The sequence below is a fragment of the Triturus cristatus genome, chromosome 11 (assembly GCF_964204655.1).
Source record: "Triturus cristatus chromosome 11, aTriCri1.1, whole genome shotgun sequence".
Taxonomy (NCBI): Eukaryota; Metazoa; Chordata; class Amphibia; order Caudata; family Salamandridae; genus Triturus; species Triturus cristatus.
Genome location: NC_140594.1, coordinates 171,454,413 through 171,472,242, shown reverse-complemented (window position 1 = coordinate 171,472,242; position 17,830 = coordinate 171,454,413).

Genomic DNA, 17,830 nt, shown 5'->3' with positions numbered 1-17,830 from the left:
CTGTCCCTGAGAGTGAATGCAAATGCCCTGTTAAGATGGCTACACAGGGGCATCATGTACGAATTAGGAAAAACTGACAGCCAGTTCTTGGCCTACTCACACAACTACAGACCATAACCTTAACTGTACATTCCACACACTGACAGGTAAAGATTAGTCACATGTGCCCTCACTGTGCATTCTACAAATGTGCGTGGAGGACAGGACACAGTCTAATTAGCAGTCACACCACATAACACAAACCACACACAATAAAAAAACACATCAGGGACAATGCCCATCTGACAGTAGATGTGAGGTGCAATGCAAGATGGCAGACACTCTTGCGTTGTGTCATGTGCACAAGGCATTGTTGTGTTTTGCATTGTACTTCAACATCAGTCAGCGGTGTCAGCATCCTTGAACTACACTACCCTCACTGTCATTGATCCTCTGTCAATGATGAGTAAGCTGGTCAGTTTGCCATTGGGAAGAGGGGTAGAAGTCAACGCAACCTAACTCAAGCACTAAACACACTGTACCTCACAGCTCTGAACATGAAAAGGCAACTGATCATCCTTGGGAAACTCCTCTGTCCATGGAGAACAAGTAGATTGTACATGAAGTGATCATGCGCAAAAGTAAGCAGCGACAAAATGTACTACAGAAAGGTATTCACATGTGTGCAAAGTGATGAGAAATATCAACACAAATATGTCTTCTCACATTGCATACGTTTACAAACCATGCAAAAACAACACAGGCATAACAACGACTGTGTTGTCACATTGCAGAACATCACAACGCAAAACATCACACAAACTTGCTGTAGGCTCTGCGCAGTATTACGAACTGATACAATTTACCATTACAAGTCCAGTGTATGCAACAGTAGGGAATGTCAGATTATACAAATATCAGATTATACAACAACTCATATTAGCGACTCCCCTATTACATGTCAATGTAATGACTTGTGTTTCAATGGACTGCCATGTAACAATGCATTTGTCATAACAAACGCTTTGCAATTGCATTCGATGTCACACATGTGATGTCATTGATGGTTCACATCAACACATTCATCAAAGCTAAATTAGTAAATGCTGACACAGATTCAGGAGAGTGAGTTTGTATGTCACCTCAGCAATGTGACAGTTACAAACATGCACAAAGGCAAGCAGAGATGCACAAATCTTGCTAAACATCAGAATTGTTACAGTATGTAAGTCATAGTGAAAACACTGATGTGTGAAATAACAACACACCTGGGTCATGCACAGTGTGTCACTTGACAATCAATTTCTTCGTACAGTCAAGGATAAAAAGACATGCACATTGATGCACAGAGCTGGATATGCACAGTAAACGAAATCCTTACAAAATCACAATGTTCCATGAACAAATATCCCAGTGTCTGTGACGATTGATTAGTATACATTTGAAGGAAACGCTACATTAGCCACAACATCTTCACATTTGTCTGTGTATGACACCATAACATGTGAAAATACACAACTAACATTGTGTCTCTCTTCTACCCACAGGCACTCCTGAACTGAGGTCAGCATCTGGACACGATTCAGAGTCCTCCAACACCTCCACCACTACGTCGGACACGGAGACCTCCAGTGAGGATAACTCTCACACCTCCTAGGGTGATGTGGACCAACCTGGCACCTCCGGTGTGGGTCAGCATGCGGCACCAGTACAATCAGCAGCCCCAGCGACCACTCCTGCAACATCTATGAACATCCAGACGCCCAGGATCCCCACGGACACACCCAGACAATAAAACCCTGGGAGCACAGCAACACAGGCCACTCTGGAGTTGGCAGGAAACACCACCCTGTCAACAATGAAGGAGAACAGGAGCTGCCAGTGTGTGCAACGCCAGGCAATGTCCGTGCAGGTAGGGTTAGGAGTGGTGTGAGGGTACGTGGTGAGAGGACACGTCCCACAGCTGGTGTCAGAGATCAAGCTGATCCGGAGTTGCAACGCATATATGATGTTTATCGCGAATGCACCGGAGACTTTGGCCAAGTTGTTGGGAACCTCAGGGACATCAAACATCATCAGGCTGCACATTTTGACCGGATGGACCACCATATGGACCGTTTGGACCAACACACGGACCGTATGGATCAACACATGGACCGTATGGAGTCCAACTGGTCGAAAATAGACGATCTCACAGCGGTGCATAGGGACATACTCACGTGCCTATGCCAGATAACTACCAACATTACCCCACTTCCCCGTGTGCACTCCACACCTGTTGACTCAACATCTGCAACTGCCACAGTGAGGGATGAGGAGTCTGGCGTAGAGTCCCTTCCACCGCAGCAGCCTGATACTGTGGGTCCCCCCCTCTGAAGAGGAGGGGCAGTCCAAGGAAGACTGGCAAGTGAGAGACTGATGGCTATGTATCCCCCACAGGAAGTAAAGAAATGCTCTGGATATCCTCCATTGTGTGCAAAGCATTCACTTTGTTGACAGTCCCTGGACTCTCTCACATGGGATGTGGGGCCCGATTCACAGAACTAACTTAAGACAAAATTCTAAACTTACTACTTTTGGTATTCACAGAAGTTAGGATTTTGTCTTAAGTTTGTCTTAAGACAAACTTAAGACAGACTTAAGACAGTCTTAGGACAGACTTAAGACAGTCTTAAGACAGACTTAAGACAGTCTTAAGACAGACTTAAGACAAACTTAAGACAGACTTAAGACAGACTTAAGTTAGGATTTTGTCTTAAGTCTGTCTTAAGTCTGTCTTAAGTCTGTCTTAAGTCTGTCTTAAGTTTGTCTTAAGTTTGTCTTAAGTTTGTCTTAAGTTTGTCTTAAGTCTGTCTTAAGACTGTCTTAAGTCTGTCTTAAGTTTGTCTTAAGACAAACTTAAGACAAAATCCTAACTTCTGTGAATACCAAAAGTAGTAAGTTTAGGATTTTGTCTTAAGTTAGTTCTGTGAATCGGCCCCGGAGTGTTTAAGTTGGACTACTTGCTAAAATTACTATGGACTTTGCTTGGAAGATTTTCATCTAACAACACTTCCAACTCCTCTATGAACTTTGGATTTAAAACTTTGGAATGCAATTACCCTTAACTGTTCGATTTATCATATTTACATTAATAAAATCATAGTCACACAATCCCTGTGTTATCTGTGAATTATACACTGTACCCACAATTGAAATTATGATCAGTACAACCTTGCACTGTCTCCAAATGAGGTGCATGAGTTCTGTGGTAGGGATTCTGCACATACAGAACTATGCACAATAAAATAGGCCGTTGATGAAAGATGGTTGGACATTCCTTGCACATCAGAACCCACAATCCAAAGAGCCACTACCTCTAGTGTCTCATTAGCTCAACAAAACATACAGAAGATACACAATGATTCTACCACCCAGAACACACGACTATCAACCTCTCAGAGTTGCGGTAGCAATGCACACTTTCTCGCTCACTCACCCATGCTTGGCCACAAAAATATAATGCAGAGTCTATGTAAAGTCTAAAATATTACGTCTAAGAAAGAACAATCTCTGTCTGTTGTCCTACAATGCAGTATACGAGCTCGCACCAGCAGCAGAATACATGATTATCAAACAATAATCATTTTCACAATTCCATAGAAGACAAAAGGTGAAATGTGTTTCTATGAACAGTGTGGAAATCACCAACATCCCTGTGATGGTGACATATTTACCATACTAATGAACATCTCTGTGCCAAATCGGGTGAACCGCTCACCTTAGCAACTAGGAGTACTGGTTACAGCATATGCACAGCAAAGCTCTGGTTTGTAGAAGAAAATCTTCCATCTGTGTAGATGAATCCCTTGTGCGTCAATGTAATGCAAGTATTTCTCATTTTGTGTCAAAAAGTGTACCATCTCATGGATAAACAATACGGGCCGATTCACAGAACTAACTTAAGACAAAATCCTAAACTTACTACTTTTGGTATTCACAGAAGTTAGGATTTTGTCTTAAGTTTGTCTTAAGACAAACTTAAGACAGACTTAAGACAGTCTTAGGACAGACTTAAGACAGTCTTAAGACAGACTTAAGACAAACTTAAGACAGACTTAAGACAGACTTAAGACAGACTTAAGACAAACTTAAGACAAAATCCTAACTTAAGTCTGTCTTAAATCTGTTTTAAGTCTGTCTTAAGTTTGTCTTAAGTCTGTCTTAAGACTGTCTTACGTCCGTCCTAAGACTGTCTTAAGTCTGTCTTAAGTTTTTCTTAAGACAAACTTAAGACAAAATCCTAACTTCTGTGAATACCAAAAGTAGTAAGTTTAGGATTTTGTCTTAAGTTAGTTCTGTGAATCGGGCCCTACATGCTGACTAGATCTTCCATTACAAAGAGTCTTGTTTTTCAACCTTGTGACACAGCGCTTGAACAGTACCAAAATGATCTCTTGTGGACTCAAAGGCATCTTGCACAACAAGCAGAGAAAGAATGTGCGCTAAAATGTAAGACACAAAGCTAAAATGTAAGCTTGGCTCAGGGTAATTTAGCATAATCCAGCATGATCCTAGGGACCAGCTAACAATTCATCTACCGTCTTGTGAAGAAATGTCACATGACTCATAACAGAGATAGACATGCAAGGTCACCACAACACACATAGCACTTGCAACATTTAAACATTGTACACACTGTTGTCAAATTAAACCATTGACCGCACAAACAATGACCATTGTCTAATGAAATGAACACCATGGCATAAATACAGGATATAAACGATTGTAGCATGTGTGGAAACAGACAAGGCAAACATCAATGTGTGTAACAGGTTTATTACACAGACACAAGCTCTGCTCAACACAAATGCAAACTGATTACAGTTCCAAGTATTCAAATAAACAAAAGAAATTAAAAATCTGACCGAAAACATTGTCTGTCAGAGAGTACTGTTCCAAATAGAAATTCTATTATGGAACAGCATTGTGTGTACCCACATAACAGCCAAAGGAGCCTGTGAAGTAGAGACATAGTACAGTCTTAAATACAACTTGCTATGATGACATATCCAATAATTGACTCACTATTGTCCATTGTAACTGCTGAACACAAGCTAGGAGTAATTGCAACAATGGAGTGGTGACCATCATAACTTAACATACACTGTACAACAACAATGACCCTGTAAATTAGCATACACACACACGTATCACAACATATTGTACTACATACACACACCACGCTTAGGAAAGGCATTATCAAACATCTTTGAATACTTACACTCATGTAAAAAAGTTGTTAATGAGCTGTCTCCTGACATCCACCTCCTCCTCCTCGTCACTGGCAACGTGCCCGAGGCTCGATCCTCTCCTTGATGGAGGCCGTTGGTCCCTGTCATCCTGGATGAGCGGTAGCTCATTCCTCACAGCCAAGTTGTGAAGCATGCAGCACACGATCATGATTTTGCACACCTTAGCCGGGGAATATTGAACGGCACTTCCAGTCCGATCTAGGTAGCGAAATCTAGTCTTCAGTAGCCCAAATGTGCGCTCTATCATTCGCCTGGTCTGCCCATGTGCCTCATTGTAACAGACATCAGCTGGGGTGACCGGGTTCCTGAGTGGTGTCAGCAACCAGGGCATGTTGGGGTATCCAGAGTCTCCTACATTTATCAAATATAAATGATCAGCTGAGCAAAAACAGGGTACAACATGACAGACAATGAACACACAACTGAAACTGACAACATGCCTCACCATCAAGCCAGGCACGCTCATTCCTGAGCTGGGACATCAACTGGGGTATCCGACTCATCCTCATTATGTATGCGTCGTGGGCAGATCCCAGGAAACGCACACATACATGGGAGATGATCTGGTCCGCCAGACATACCACAAGGGCATTGATCAAATGAAAGTGTTTACGATTTCTGTAAACCTGTTCATGGGCTCGTGGGGCGACCAAACCCACATGTGTCCCATCAATCGATCCAATCACATGTGGCATGTGTCCCAGAGCATAAAAGTCATCTTTAATGGCACGGAACTGTGGTGGTGTAGGAAACTGTATGTACAGGTTGAGGAACCTCAACATGCCCTCACACACATCCCGGAGCACTCAACTAAACATCGTCTGCGATATCCCACCAGCATCAGACACAGTAAACTGGAACAATCCAGTGGCAAAATAATGTAGTGCCGCCATCACCTTCACCTTGGGGGTCAGGGCAAAAGGATATGTGCATCCAGGTTGCAAGTGTGGTGACAACTGGTCTGTCAATTCAGAAATTAATTGCCTTGTGAACCTGTATTTCCTCATGCACTCACGTTCCACCATGGTCGCAAGATCATGGAAGGGTCTGTGGACATTTGGTCTCCTGCGGAAGATATGACAAAGTATGTACACATATTATTATTACAAATAAAAATCACGTAATTTAGATTCAACATATCGCATTACACTTTCAATAAAGACACAGTGAAGTCAGAGGTGTGAGGTTGAGCTAATCCACAAATGACAGCTATGTGAGCCTGAACATACACTCAATTTTGTCATGGATTTTTAACTGATCCAGTGTTGTACTGTGACTATTCACTGTTGTCTGTCACTCTCCATGTGATCAATCGTAACATACACAACACACACCTAATCAAGTATCAAACATAAATGTCAAGGTCAACTAGTACATGTTCTAAAGGTACACAGACATGGATCATGTATTGCAACCTAGCAACAGCACAAGATACAGACAGCTTGTCACCATGTACACCACTGTCATGTGTGGACATTGTCATAATGTGATGCCAGACCTACATGTCCTATCACATACACAGAACATTGATGATGTGTATCACATATGTATTTGACATGCATACATGTAAGTCAGTGACACATAGACACAACAGCAATTCATATGACAAATACAAGATGAGGTATGTTAAACTACTATTAAAATTTTCAACAGTAAGTTTTGGCGTTGTACAAGTCTCACATACTGTGGACACAGTCAAAAGGAATTCCCACATCGGACTTCAGATGATGCAATGATTATGTGTGGATGTAACCTGTGTAAACACAATGATCCCCTGGGACTGTGTCCAAGCATAGGAGGATGATCTGTGAAGTGGTCACTCTCACTTGTCATGTTCCTCACAAACAATGAAATAGTTGCACTGTAAGCTAGGATCATCATGGGAGTAGTCTTGTTTTTATCTGTGTCCCATTTGACATGTGCTTCACTTCATCCACACAGGGCATACAGCATGACATGAATCTTAAATATACTGTCTGACATGATGAGTGAGCATTGCATGGACGCGTGAGCCAACTCCTGGCCGAGCCGGACTGACAGATTGCATGCTTAATACAATGGTGCTCGACGCGGGTGAGTATTGCATGGACGCGTGAGCCGCATCCTGCCCAAGCCGGACTGACAGATTGCATGCTTAATACAATGGTGTTCGACACGGGTGAGTATTGCATGGACTCGTGAGCCACATCCTGGCCGAGCCAGACTGACAGATTGCAAGCTTAATACAATGGTGTTCGATGCGGGTGAATATTGCATGGACGCCTGAGCCACATCCTGGCCGAGCCGGACTGACAGATTGCATGCTTAATACAATAGTGTTCGATGCGGGTGAGTATTGCATGGACGCCTGAGCCACATCCTGCCCGAGCCGGACTGACAGATTGCATGCTTAATACAATGGTGTTCGACGCTGGTGAGTTTTCAAAATACGCGTCTGCTGCATCCTAACCGAGCCGGACTGACAGATTGCATGCTTGATTCAATGCTGTTCGACGTGGGTGAGTTTTCAAAATACGCGTCTGCCATTCTGCATCGTGCACGATTCGCGTGCAGTACGATTCGGTTTCGTTTCTACACAAATGTATCAAAATCAAAACTGTCATGATGCAGATATTTTGAACGTTGCGGTAGGCGTGTCCGATGCGTGCTATCTCATGGATTGGACTAATTCATAGGATACGAATGACTAGGACCTATCGCTTTGGACGCATGGGACAGAATCTGCCTCTGCAGCACAGATATAAGGCTGTCTCTTCCCCTTAGAGCTCACTTGCCTGCACTACATGCTCCATATTGACATCTCTGCTACCACTGCTACTGTCTCTGTATCCTCTGGCTCCAAGAATGGCATGTACTGTGGAGAGGGCCCCAGCCTTCACAGAGGAGGAGAACAAGGCCCTGCTGGACAGTCTCCTTCCACAGCACAGCAAGCTGTATGGGAAACCAGGGGAGCAGGTGAGTGTGCAGTCCATATCCTCTCTCATTGTGCATGGTGTCTGACTAGCACTAATGGCATTGTGTACACCAGTGGCTAGCATGCTCACTGAGTAGTTGTTACCCCCAAAGTGTGTAGGTACCTGTAGTGAACAGGTACTGTGCTGGGAAAGTGCATGTTTACACGGTTATAATACCCAGGCACTGGTTCCGTGTTGTTGATGCAAGACAAGTGTCCATCACCATAGTTGCACAACCTGTGTAAATAAGATGCCCTTGTGAAAACAACATGTATATCCAACTGTGTGATGCACAAACATGTTGCATGTGTAGTAATGGTCTTTCAACATTGTCATCCTCACAGGTTGATGCCCATCAGAAACAGGAGATCTGGCTGACCATTGCCCGGGCAGTTCGATCTGTGGGGGTCCACAGGCACCACATCCGCAACTGCCAGAGGAGGTGGCAGGACCTACGTGGCTGGACCCGTCAGATTGCAAGAGTCCAGCTGAAGCTGTCGCCTCCTCGCAGAAGGGGCGGACACAGGACCCCGACCCACCACATGCTCCGCATTCTGACAGTGGTCTTCCCTGACCTGGATGGGCAGTTAAAGGCCAGACAGCAGCAAGGAGGGGGTAAGTGCATGCCTTGTCTGTGAACTGTGTCTAACATGATCTTTGCACTCCTTCAGACTAGTTACGCTACCACAGTTCGTCTGTCTGCTTGAATAAGAGTCATATGCATAAATTAGGTTATGGCCCTTCCTTATCTGATACACAGGTGTGGCCCTTTCAGTCTGTGAATTGTCTCACTTGGGGTGTGTGTCCCTGAGGCAATTGATTGACATGTGTTTGCACATTGCCAGATATCTAACATTTACTCTGTGTGGGCCATTAATACGTGTTCTAATTGCTGCTCTGCCTCACCATATGTGTCTGGGGTGTTTACCACACACCCATGCAGCAGGTGGGACAATATTGGGGCCTCTGAAGTATGTACATCATGTGTGTCACACACGCATAGACACATGCCTAGTGTTCAGGGTAATCCCATGTTGCACGTGTGACCAGGTCAGGTATGCCTATTCCGGTCATGAAGTACACTCTGTTCTCCTACTCATGTGTGTCACACATGCATAGACACATGCCTAGTGTTCAGGGTAATCCCATGTTGCACGTGGACCAGGTCAGGTATGCCTACTCCGGACATGAAGTACACTCTGTTCTCCTACTCATGTGTGTCAATCTACATTTAGTGCATTGTGAAATGTGCAATCAGGTGTCAGCCTCTGTGTCATTGTGAAGTGGCCTAGCTTTTTAGACTCCTGGGGTGTCAAACAGTTTGGGGTGGGCAGCCAGCTGAGATGTGGCTGTTGGATCATCACAATGGGGTCAAACATAGGTGTGTAATCACTTGACTGTGCCTAATGGTGTATTCGACATTTAAGTGCAGGCAGCTATAATTCATTCTCATCAGACTGTGATGTGATCATGTTGACAGACTTGTGCTTGCTGTCACTCAACATTGGCATTTGTATGACGTGGGATCATCAGTAGCCTTAAGATGTGGGTAGCAGTGGGGGAACATGTGCACTTGATAGCTGCAGGGCTCACATTCACCACAAATACATGATTGTGATACAGTGCAGACTGTTTCTTTTCAGATGCACTGCCCCTGTGACTGAAGCCAGTAATGACTGATTACTCAGACTGGCCTGTAGCATGGTAAACCACTTGCAAATGTGTATCCTGCAGTAGTGTCAGTTGTCCTGCATGCACTCAATTATGGCATTGGCCATCAATACATGAGCACATCATGGTGCCTGTTGAAGGAAGCATATCCATATTACTGACAATGACTTTGGCCATCCCTTATCCTGACACATGTACTGAGTCAGTGGCAGGAGATGGGATATGTGTGTACTGACACATTTCAATCAGTAATCCTGCAGTCCAGACAACTGTCTATGTGGTGCATGTGTGCACATATGAGTAGTGGCTAACTACATGCACCAGACTGATGTGTCCGTGGACAGGTAGGATATGAGGGGCATGGTTGACTGGCAGACTGACATGTGTCTTTTTCAAATATGTGTCAGCACTTTTGCTAATATACTGCTAATGATGCACAGTTGTGCACTGTAATGTGCTGTACTGACTTTGATGTGTGAGGTCAATACAGGTGACTGATGTGGATCTGTTTCCCCTGTTTATTTGCAGTTACATCTACGGCTACTGGAGGAGACAGCTCCACAGACCAGGAGGAGCCGCAGAGCCAGACAGGGTCCGCTGCAGAGGAGTCGGAGAGACCCAGTGGCACTGAGAGTGAGGAGAGCCACACTGAGGAGACCTCAGCTACAACCACCTCGGCTGAGGAACACAGCTGCTTCAGTGATGACTCCCTTGTGGATGCGGGTGTCAGCAGACCCCCAGACAACACCTAGCGAGTCTGTCTCTACCACCACCACCATCTCCACCCTCCCATCTGCTCCCATTCCAGATGTCCGTGGAGGTTCCTGTGTAAGGGAGCATGTCTCCTTCGTGCCAGGCACCGCACCCCCTGCCCCTGTCTCCCCTGCTGCCCTGGGTGTGGAGTCTGTGGACTTACTTACGCAGATCCATGTAGGGCAGACCGCAATGCTGAGTGTCCTCCATTCTCACACCAGTCTGTTGACACAACTGGTGTCCTTCATGGAGGGCATTTCATCGAACATGCCTGCCCTACATCGGACCATTCAGGCCATGGCCTCCACACAGACAGCAGCAGTGTCCCTCCTCCAACAGGCCCTCACCCCTCCTACCTCTGCCATATCCACAATCTCCACTACCCTGCCTGTCCAACAAACACACACACTGGCACATGCACACACCACATCAGACACAAGCAGCACACAGACACGCAAGACAAAACCATACCCATAACCACGCACACTCCGGGGACTGATGGCACACACACAGGGGATGGGTCACAGACACACAAACAGGCATCCACAAACACTCTGCAGTCCTCAGATGCCTCTCCCTCCAAAACACCTTCCCTTGCCTCACCTAAACCCCTCCTTCCAAGCAGCTATTCCTCTGTGACCTAGGCCTCTTCCCCACCTATCCATCTGCTTCAACTTACAAGGGGAAGAGGAAGTCACCATGCACAGAGGGGAGTTCCCCTGCCACACGGACACCCTCCCCCAAGTGCACAAACACTGAGACCCCCATCCGTAAATCCCCCTGACCAGGAAGGGCAAGACCGCACCAAAACCATGCACTTCCACCACACAGTCTCCGTCCTGCAGCCCCCATGCTACCACTCCACATGTCCCACAGGCATTCCCTGCTGCAGGTTCACCCACACACCGATACCGCATCCCGAAAATGCTTAGACCCTCCCCCACCACATGCACTTCCACCCCCACCTCACATGCTCAGCCTGTTCCTGCCACTGGTGTGGAGACCGTGTCACCCCCCTTTGTCCTGCCCACCTCAACTGAACCCCATTTCACTCCTCTTGAGATTAGCACTGCAGTAGGGAGCACATCCACCCCGTCTGACTCGGGCACTGCAATGGAGACCCTGTCCACACCATCTGTCCTGCCCACTGCAGTGGTGCCGGCAACCACCCTATCCTACTTGAGCCCTGCAGTGGTGACGGCACCCACCACATCTGACTTGGGTCCGGCAGTGCTGACGGCACCCACTGTGTCAGACACCTCCACTGCGGTTGCCAGCGACACTCCTGTACCCACCAACCCTCCCCTGCCCCATTCTGCTGTCCCCATATCCTGACCCTACGTTGCCTGGCATGCCCCTAGAGATGCCCCTCCAAGGGGAGATGTCCCCTAGTCGTAGCAGTGCAGGCAAGTGAGGGAGGAAGATTTCTTTGTATTCCCCTCTAAAGGACTACATTTAATGGACTGGCCATTGGCCTTATCATTCTCATGTTGAGATTTTCAAAGGCAAATGCTGAATAAAGCATTATTTCATTTATTTTGAAGATTTGCATTTCGTGTACCTAATTTATTTAATTAGCCTAATGACATTGCTGTTGAAATCTTGTTTTGTGAAAATAATGAATTAGCTATGTGATGGACTACATGTGGTCCATGGTATATGTGTCCTATTTCGGTATGTATCAGAGTCATCATTGACTGCAATTGCAGGTTGTCAGGAACCACAATGTTTTGGACAAGGAATGTGACATGCTTTTGACACAATCCCATCTTTGACTTACACTTTTGGTTGTGCTGACATTTGTACACATTGTGCATGTTTTTAATGGTACAACGGTCTACGATGGACATGCAGAATGGCGCATTGATGATGAAAAAAGTAATCTGTCTCATCAGTACAACTTGTTATACATGAAGTTTGACAACATGCTGGTGACTTTGGAGTAACACATGTACAGAGGCTGATGGAAACAAAGTATTCTGTGTGTTGTAATCTTTGGATCCATGTCCGAGTGTCATTCTGACATGGTAGACCCCTGCCAAGACCAAGCTTGCCACAGCTGACATTCCACAGTAGTGATATCACCTCATGGCAGTGTGTTTATCTGTGACATATCCTGAGCCCATGGTGTGTGTCATGTAAGCATTAATCTCTGTGTTCAAACCCCATTTCATACCAAGACTGTAGTCCCTGCAGATGTTCCTGTTTGAGAAGCTTGCTGTGTGCTGAGTAGTACAGTTCTTTTTCAACCTATTTGACTTTGAGTGTTCGGGATATAGGTGCACCAGTACAATGGAGTCATTATTGTGTCATCCCTGGTCGGGTTGAGATGAGGGCCTGCACTGTGGACAAAGTCACATGTGGCACATTTATTATTCCCAGAGTCACATTTGTGCTAGCAACATCAGCATGTTTTTGATATGTCATCTTTTTTTGTGAGTTTGGGACTTGTATGTGTGTATGACTGCTCACACTCAGCAGATTGTACCGTTCCCTGTGGCCTGATGGCAACATGTCTTATTTGTGGGTCTCCTTGAGTGTTTCATTATTATGAGACAGTCTTAATGTTCCAAATGTGTCCCATACATTTCACGTTCTGCACATGTACTCCATCCTAAACGGTGGAACAAATTTCACCATGTGTGATGACTAGCTATGTGTATTGTGTTTGTTACACACAGATCCCACCACCAACCCTGGGGTTGTAATGGGTGTCTGTACAATGTCACCAGTCAATGTAGGCTTAGATGTGGCACAGTGCTGCAGATCAAGGTGTGTTGTGTTTAGACTGGCCAAATTTGATTTGTCTCTTGACAAGGCCCCTACCTGCAATGTGGCCTTACATTGCAGGCCATGCCCTGTGAGTCATGTTTGGGTATGTGAGATGACAGTTGTTTTACCAAGGCATGTGACACAGTGTGCAAGAGTGAGTGTGCTGAAATGTATGGCCCACATCCTAATTTATCTTCACAGAGGGTCAGCAGACCGGATACTGTCACCACAGTGTTGTGGCCTTGAGGTTACCGTGGAAGAGAGTCAGTCTCTTGTTGTATTGTTTGTTGTTCCACCAAGCTTGTTCCGCTAGAGATAGTTATGCACCCACTTATCAAACAATGCCTGATTGCCCACATTCACCATCCCAATTAATGAAATACTTCTGGATTGTACTCAACACGCATATGTCTCAGTGGAGTTCTGCCCCCCCATCGTGTGTGTTGGCCCAGCCTAGAGACACTTACACACACACATGTTGTGTTTGTTCTGCAGTGTGTGGCTGGTTGTTTGTCTTTGTGCATCTTCACCCATGTATTTCAACTTTCTTTGAAGGGCATGTAGTGGATGTTTTGTTGAGTTGTTTTCTCTACTGGCCCTGGGACTATTACATCTTCAGTCTGAACATTCCTTCTGTTTCGAAATTGCCATTGGTGCCACAGTGTGTAACTGGATCTCAGCACAACTGTAGTTTCAGACGGAATCCTTTGTATTTGTGTATGTTTGTGGAACAATATGTGTGCCTAGGCATTTTGAGAGTCACATCTTACATTGTCCAATTGAAAATTTGTGGCACTCTTAGCCCTCAATAGCACTGATTGGCTGTACATAGCGGAGGGTATTTTTGCACACACAACAATCTTTGCCTCAACAGTTCTGTGTTTGTTTGGCACACAATCACTACTTTTAGGCCCAGAAACATACATGTTTTGTTGAACATGCTGGGGGGGTGTAACACACATTCCTATGTGCTTGACAATGCTGGGGTATTGAACCCCACACTCACATCTTTGACATTACAGTGATGGTGCTTTGACAAATATTTTTCTTTATGTGTCAATCTTTCAGCCTGTTTACATACAAATACACAATTTTGATATTACAGCAATGGGGGAGTGTTCTAACTCCACACCCTATAGTCAGAGAATGCTGGTAGTGATAGGCATCCACCCCCTATAGTTAGGATATGCTAGTAGTGATAGCCATCCACCCCCTATAGTTAGGATATGCTAGTAGTGATAGCCAAATAAGCCGCCTTTAGATTGGTAGGTCATTTGGAGACCTCAGCTTCCACTGGGCTTTATGTGGGAAATGGTGGGCCAACATTATGGAGGATCCAACTTTTGGCCGCCCATAGTTCCTCTCTTAAGCATGATATGCAGAATGCCTCCTCTCCAGACATGTCCTTTAGTAGAACAGAAAGAATAATGTGACCACATCACCTGCAAGGCCTGCTTTACCCTACCTCATGGAGCTTCCCCTTGCAGAAATACATTGGATTGTGCTAGCAATCCTCACATGAAAGCATCTCACACAATATTTATTATTCATTAGTGACAACACTGGTCACAATACTTAATGAAAGTTGCAGTTTATGGTTTACTTCACAATTTCATTTTTAATTTTCTTTTGGTCATCATATGTCTCTCAACAAATGTGTTTCACAGTATTAACTGCTCGCCAGTAGAGCTTGTCTCTTTATCTTCGTGGGTGTCTTGCAAGCTAATTCATCAGATTAGGCTTCAGAGAACTTCATTCCCTCTCTACCTTATTCTTTCCACTCTATCCCCTTACCCCTTAGCATCCTTTGCCTTCTGCTCTTAATTTTACTGGTATTGCCTCTAACACTGTACAGGACTCCACTCCCTTCTTTGCTTGGTTTACACTATACAAATACAAAATACCTACATACATATGTCTAGCTTCTACTCTCTGCCGCTCCTCTCGCCCCTTAGTTGTTACTTCCTATCCTTTTCTTCATTTTCTCTCCCCACCACTTTCATTTATTTTCCAGTCCACTTCCACTCCCTCTTCCTACTTTGACTTTTCTATCTCTCACTACTCCTCCCCCCGTAACCCATACCTCCCCTTACATCTTTCCTCTCCCCCTCTCGGCTACTTGTCTCCAAACTCTGCATCTCTATTCCTCCTTCCCACCTATCTTTCCCCTCTTTTTCACAGCTATCTCCTCTCTCTCCACACTTCCTCCCTTCTCACCCATCTCCCTAAGGAGTCTTCATCAACTCACCCAGCCATACACCCATAAGAAAACATTAACGCTTACTCTGCTCAAACATAACCATCACCACTCTGCTGATACAGGTTCTACCAAATATTTACATGACATTTTTAGAACCATCACTGCTTTGCTTCGATGACAGAATTTCAAGGAAAACAATATTGAAAGCCACAATTATTGCCAAAAATATTGATAACCTTATTATTACGATCCTGTACTGTAAAAGAGAAAACAACATCGAGTAAAAAAATATCGCCATCAAAAATATAAAATACCCAAAGATTAAAAACAACAATAAATGAACACTAATTATCACCACCACAATAAAAACCCTTAACTGACAAAAATATTGATAACTACATTTATTGACTACAAAAACATTGTTAATATAACGCTAAAAAACTAAACAAATCACCTAACCTGAATGAAATACAGGAAATGACCATATAATAATTAATAGATACTGAAAAAATAAAAGAATACAAATATTAAAAAACTAAAATACAATAAGAAATATTTAAATGATTACATTCACGTTTTATTAAATTTACTTCCATAAAATTACCAGTAGACATTACAAAAATAAAATTACCAATATTAATTAAAACAACATTATAATATATATATATATATATATATATATATATATATATATATATATATATATATATATATATGTTCCCAAAGCGTTTCAATAACATGCGCTCTCAGTATTCAGAAAACTCCAACTCAGATGATATCAACAGGGATGTTTAATTCTCACAACGCGTTTCAGCTCGTTGCAAAGCCTTGATCACGTAAGATAGGTGCACACCACACAAGGATTGATAAAGTTTAGCAAAAATGAACAGTGAAAAGGGACATCAACACAGCTTTCCTGTCATATTGATCTAATGGGGCGGACATCTTGGAATGGTTACATATACGAGAATCAGTATTAGAACAAAGGAAATATCAACAGTAAATGCACTCAAACAGAATCTATGTATAGTACATAAACAGAACGTAAGTTCATAAAGCTGAATATACATTCTCCGTTCTGTATGCAATAATATAACATTAAAGATAAGCAAGTCAAATAATTACAGTAAACACAATAGCGATATTCATTTTGTCCAGGTCTCCGCATCAATGCGCTGCAGAACTAAACTAACTGCGTGCTCGACTGACCAAGTGGTCATCCACAACTGCTTACCAAACCAATGTGCTAAGTATACAAAAAAGTATACAAAATAGTGAGTTAAAGTGCAGGACATCTTAATAATGTCACAAAACACATAATGGTAAATGCACATTACCATGTTCTACACAACCATCCCACGATAGTATTATCCGCAAAAGATAAGTCCATATGTGCTAATGTGATCAGTTCAGAGTCACCTACTGTGCTAGAGTATCATCCATGTTATGTGAAAACACGGGGGAAAGGGTAGGCTGCCCATGAAAGTGCTCGCTGGTGTCTGGGCCCCTTCCTTTCCTCCTGTAAATGAAAAAAACAAAGGACAATCTCAGTGTAAAATAGAGTTGTCAGATACTTTAAAATACTGCAACAGATCTAAATCACCGTGCACCTATAACATGGAAAGAAGAAGAGGAGAAGAGACACTATATATAAAGGCAGCGCAAAAATGTTAAGAAGAAGCAGGAAAACAAATCTCTATATAAGAGAGAAACAGCTATATGCCAGTACAGAAAATGCTATTACAAAGCTAACAAGAAAGAGTGTCATAATGAGTATAAAGATGGCAGCTCACTCCCTGAGATGTACTGCCATCTCCTCATCCTGATTTAATCCCCCAGGGTGTTTAGTTTGAAAATCCACGATATATTTAGACTCCTTTTGCCTCAGTTTTAAAACACGGTCACCACCTCTGGGGTTATTGTGAATTTGTTCAAGGATGAAAAATCTCAAGAGTCCAGGGTTAGAAAAATGTTTGTCACTGAAATGCCGGGCTACTGGATATTTTTCATCCAAGTGTGTAATGGCACGATAGTGCTCCAATACACGTTTTTTAGCCATGAGTGTAGTGCTGCCAATGTACCATAATTTGCAAGGACATTCAATTCCATAAATCACAAAAGTAGAGCTGCACGTCAGGAATTGAGTGATCTCTTTGTGTACCCCGTTGCAGCTAACTCTCTTGCAAAAATAGCTGTTCCTGCAGGCC